Below are 6,278 nucleotides of genomic sequence, written 5' to 3' on the forward strand. Positions count from 1 at the left end.
ATAAGGAACTTTAATCTTATCAGTGAATCTTTAAGGACCGTTGTCTTATCAGTCTTAATACCTCACGAATAGAAACTTTGTTTTTATCTATTTGCTGCAAAATAGAGACAATTTCGTAGGTGGAAGCTACCCAACCCACCATCTTCTTGAACCATCTGATTTGTTGTGCATGAGTATAGCCTCATGAGTGTTGTCCCTTTATTATCACTATTATAAATTATTATTATCGTCATTATTATTATTATAATTATTATTATTATTATTATTATTATTATTATTATTATTATTATTATTATTATTATTATTATTATTATTATTATTATTATTATTATTATTATTATTATTATTATTATCATTATTATCATTATTATTGTTATTATTATTATTGTTATTATTATTATTATTATTATTATTATTATTATTATTATTATTATTATTATTATTATTATTATATTATTATTATTATTGTTATTATTATTATTATTATTATTATTATTATTATTATTACTATTATTATTATTATTATTATCATTATTATCATTATTACTATTATTACTATTATTATTATTAATATTATTATCATTATTATTATTATTATTATTATTATATTATTATTATTATTATTGTTATTATTATTATTATTATTATTATTATTATTATTATTATTATTATTATTATTACTATTATTATCATTATTATTATTACTATTATTATTATTATCATTATCATTATTATTATCATTATCATTATTATTATTATTATTATTATCATTATTATTATTACTATTATTATCATTATTATTATTATTATTATTATTATTATCATTATCGTTATTATTATTATTATCATTATTTTCTGTGTCATTTCTTGAAATCATCCAAAGACTATAATTAAGTGAGACTGTAGTCAACGTTCAGATATCTTAAAAGACATGTTCGGCTATAGCCAATGTCCAGATATCTTAGATTAGATATGAAGACATCTTCGCTCAGTATTTATTTTGTCTATAGGACTTTTTTATTATAATTTCTCCTTTTTTCATGAAGAGATGAACTGATACTGTTTGTTTCAACATATGAGAACTTGTATGTGTGTACATATAAATATATATGATCTTTAGATATTACTTTTCCTTTTTCAATTCATTATGGCATGTCTTAATTTCAGTCTACTTTTCACTTTGCTAGAATAGGCACGTCAAATATGAAGGATGTATATATATATATATATATATATATGTATGTATATATATATATATGTATGTATATATATATATATATATATATATATATGTATGTATTTTTTTTTTTTAAGATATCACTCACTTTTTCGGCTGAATTTTTTTTATCTTGAATCATTAACTTTCAGTCAAACATCATCACTACAACTTTATTTCATAGTCATGATACCATCATCTTTTATCATCATTTCGGTTATATATGACGTCATCATTTCCCCCATATATCATCTGTGTGTGTATTCTGATAAACTTCATTGTGAATGTGTTTTATCTAGATGAACCCCGGTTAACCTTTGATGAGCCCAATTAAACCCCGATGAATAAGCTTCTAAAGCCGGTTGTAACCAAAAATTTGGTTTGCCAAATTTCTTCAAGAAGTAAAAGCAAATTTCTTCAAGAAGTGGGAGATGTGGCAATAGCGCATATCTGTTTGTGAACATTGGGTTCATCTCGCTCGTAGATCCTCCCAATATTGCGCTGCTGCCACGTTTCTGTTTTTTTTTTTTTTTAGAAAGAGTTGTATCAGGTTCACGCGTTGGCAAACGTACAAAACGATAATGATAAAAAATTAGTAAAACAGAAACAAATTTATGGATCATAAACGAAACAATTCACGATTCGAAGCTCAAGATTCGTAGGCGTGTCAACAATAAAGGATATAATTTTTTAATAGAGAATTCGATTCCATGTACAAGAGTATCAATAAACTAAAATCTGTTGTATAATGGGATCTACGGCTCTTTAATGACATACCTACAACAACATTTTCATACACAATTGAGATTTTGCAAAACATATTATGAATCATTAGTTTATAATTCTGCGACTTTCAATTCGATATTATTTTAGTAATTGCTTTCTTTTGTTTTTTAATCTTCTTATTCTCCTATTAATCCCCTTATTCACTTCCTTAGTTATTCTACGTTTTCAATTGTTTATTTTCTCTTCCTATTATTCTTAGTTTCTTTTGTATATTTTTTTCATTTTTTCCTCTTTCTGTTTTTATGAAGGTTAGATTACAACAAGGGTCGGGGAAAAGCAATATGGAAGATAATTCTATGTTCATATACAGATAATAACTCTTATGTTCAAATTTTTCGTAATTGTATTGGAACGAGACAGAAATGTCCTGTTGTTGTTAATTTTTTGTGAAAAATGATGTTTGTAAATATTTTTCATGTGACTTAATAAAATAATGAAGGACTGAACAAAATGTCTTATTTAGATTCGCAATAATCAATGAAATAATAAATGACTGAAAAAATATGTTTCAACTCCTGATAAACAATTAGATAATAAAAAAACTGAAAGAAAAACACTTATTTATACTAGTCAATGTGTTAAGAACGATACCTTGAATTTCATACATTTATTAAAAATCACAGACAATCTGTAGAACGCCGGGCTTTCACACAATGGCGATAACATATAATGTTAAAACCACTAAGGATGTGTATTTTATACTTTGCCTAAAAATAATAGGCATTCTATAATGTGGCTGAGTTTCAGAAATTACCGGGAAATTACGCATTTAGCACCAGAAACCTTAGGTATGCAGATTTCATACTTTGCCTAAATTTTTTAGACATTCTGTGAAATGCCTAGATATTCTAGAATGCTCCTGAATTTATGACAATGACGGAAACACAAGCATTTAGTGTTAAGAATTCAAAGATGAAATTCACACTAAATCTACGCTTAAAGAACGACATCTAGTGACAATTTCTAGAAACATTCACCCATTTCCTAGAATATATTAGTTTAACTGTTGTCACACAGAAAGTCAACAAATGATTAATACTATTAACAATACTATTGCTCTCCTTAAATACTTCTCGACTATTATACTCACACTATCCACAATGCTATCCAAGACTTAGTACAACATGATATTGATCATTTAGAACAAGGTTAAGTTAATAGAAATAAAGATATCTAAAGACTTCTTCAACTCAAAACAAATATGAATATTTAGATTTCTGAAGACTTTCTCAGTTAAAAAACGAGTAGGGAGTTCTCATTTGAAGTGAGGACTCCACACGCAGAGACGTACATTTATGCTCTCCATCGCCTACTCCACGTACGAACTCCTCATCGTTCTTTGTACTCCATAAGATACTTCCTGTACTCCACAAAAAAAAAAAAAAAAATCCCAGGTAAGATATTAAACATTCTATATAGTTATATAAGTACTATAGTCATTCAATTGCCCACTTAGGACCAGGTAAGATATTATACAGTCAAAATAGTTATATAAGTACTATAGCCATTCAATTGCCCACTTAGGACCAGATAACATATTGTACATTCTATATAGCTATATAAGTACTATAATTATTCAATTGCCCACTTAAGACCTTAGGTAATTAGGATTTTAGTTTACCGATAGTTTTATTCAGGTCGTAAGCAAACATTTCCTTGAGCTACGCTTGATAGGGGCGTGACCTCTCAGGTACGTTTTGCTCGGTGCTATTATCACTCAACAAAGATCGTTCATAGCTCAACGGTGGTCGCCAAACGATTGTCTAGGACACTAATTTCTTGTTTTCGAATTGGGCTGTTTTGCTTCGAGCTGCAAAGTACGAGGCTAATCATCTTAACCGAATCTACAACCAACGCGTTTACCTAAATGTGATGCCAGGTAGTAGGATGCGCGTCTACCGCCATTGGCTGTGGTAGGTTAACAGTCGCAGAAAGCAAAACTTACCTTGATCAGGTCAAATCACTCAGTAAGGTTAAATCATAATTTACCAACTAAACTAGCTTATAATCGATTAACGAAACCAGTGGGACGAGATTTTTCACATGGATAGAAGTGATGGTAAACGATTTTCAACAGCAACAGCAACAACAGCAACAACAACTACAACAGCAACAACAACAGCAACAACAACAGCAGCAGCAGCAGCAACAACAACAACAACAACAACAACAACAACAACAACAACAACAACAACAACAACAACAACAACAACAACAACAACAACAACAACAACAACAACAACAACAACAACAACAACAACAACAGTAACAACAACAGTAACAACAACAGTAACAACAACAGTAACAACAACAGTAACAACAACAGTAACAACAACAGTAACAACAACAGTAACAACAACAGTAACAACAACAGTAACAACAACAGTAACAACAACAGTAACAATAACAGTAACAATAACAGTAACAACAACAACAACAGCAACAGCAACAACAGCAGCAGCAACAACAACAACAACAACAACAACAACAACAACAACAACAACAACAACAACAACAACAACAACAACAACAACAACAACAACAACAACAACAACGTCGTCGTAATTTCCTCCTCATCGTCATCGTAACTGTCACTGTCACAGTCACATTCACAGTCGTCGTCGTCGTCGTCGTCGTCGTCGTCATCGTCGTCGTCGTCGTCGTCGTCGTCATCATCATCATCATCATCATCATCATTATCATTATCATCATCATCATCCAGACAGCAACAACAACAGCAAAACAACAATAACAAAACAGCAAAACAACAATAACAACAAAACAACAGCAAAACATCAAAAGAACAACAATAAAAACAACACTAAAAGACTAACAACAGCAAAAGAACAATGGCAAGATAATAGCAAACATCAAAACAACAATAACAGCAAAAAAGGAAAACAACAACAACATCAGCAAAACAACAACATAAGACAACAACAAAACATAATAACAACAAAAATTATAGCAATAAAAACAACAAAACTACAAAACAAAACAAAAATTAAATAAAACAAAATAACAAAGTAACAAAGCAAAAATAACAAAACAAAACAACACAAAAGCAAACCAACAACAGCATCAACATCAGCATCAACAACCCAAGAAGATAATCAACAGCAACCATTACGACCACCAACATCAAAACAAGCGAACTACCATCACCACCACCAACAACAGCAGCAGCAACATTATCAACAACAGCAACAGCAGCCAACAAGAACAGCAACGAAAACTATGCAGTGACCCACCAAAAAAGAGGTGGTAGGACCAAATACTTAACCACCATACCCACGAAGCTTAACTGCCTCACGATATATTTATTAGTTTTATTTCGGATGTCGCGAGTCGACTGATCAAAATAAAGAAAGTCACTTGGGATTCTTAGATGAGGTCCACCATTTTGGAAAAGCCCCTTCCCCCCCCCCACCTCCTAGGCCCTCTCTTGTGGAAACTAATAATTAATAGGAAAGTAGGAACAATTTAGGTAAGGAGAGCAGATATGGAAGGGCGAAGAAGTAGCGTATAAAAGTAGTGTAGATAGGATGAAGGAACCTATATCAAATAGACTAGGTCAATATAAATTAGGTAGTTAGGAGAAGAGGAAGGACCTATTCCAAATAATTATAAAGGATTACAAAGGATTACAAAGGAGAAGCGTGCCGACTGGAGACCTTTTGATTCCTAACTAGGTCGGGTGCAATATAGATATATATATATATATATATATATATATATATATATATATATATATATATATATATATATATATAAAACGATAAAATAAACAAATAAATAAAAATCATAATATAAATAATAAATGAAATAAGTAAATAGGTAAAATTAAATAATAAACAAGCAGGTGAATAGTAAATGATAATAAATTGACTGATAAATAATAATAAATGATAATCAAGGAAATGATAATAAACAGACAAATAATAATGAATAGATAAATATATAAATAATATGAAATAAATGGCAGGAATTACAGCATCTTGCTTAGGTGTTTAAACGAATCGTAAAGCTTCGAACTGAGCTGCATTGCACTACCTCTACAGGAAGTTTACTCCATTCATTAACTACACGGTTGGTAAAGTTGTTTCTACCTACTTCCAAGTTAAATATATTTCCTGACAGTTTGAGTCCATTATTTCTCATCGGATTCTCATTCAGTGTGAAAATATTGTCACTTTTGATGTTGTCAATTCCCTTTAGAATTTTAAGCGCCTGTATCAAGTTATCTCTGAGTCAACGCTTTTTTAGGAAAAAGAGA

The 6,278-nt window shown here is 29.9% G+C and overlaps 1 protein-coding gene across 1 annotated transcript in view; it reads left to right on the plus strand.

Annotated features, from left to right (window-relative positions):
• The window catches only part of LOC143040084 (uncharacterized), a gene marked incomplete at its 5' end in the record, with an annotated part of 30,022 nt that extends 29,799 nt beyond the window's left edge, over nucleotides 1-223 (plus strand). Inside the window, 1 exon segment of the mRNA XM_076210793.1 lies at nucleotides 1-223. This exon segment is cut by the window's left edge and continues 1,378 nt beyond it.
• Between the last annotated feature and the right edge of the window lie 6,055 nt (nucleotides 224-6,278).

Source organism: Oratosquilla oratoria, chromosome 1 (genome assembly GCF_046742065.1).
Source record: "Oratosquilla oratoria isolate Oo_2021 chromosome 1, ASM4674206v1, whole genome shotgun sequence".
In the NCBI taxonomy this organism is placed as follows: domain Eukaryota; kingdom Metazoa; phylum Arthropoda; class Malacostraca; order Stomatopoda; family Squillidae; genus Oratosquilla; species Oratosquilla oratoria.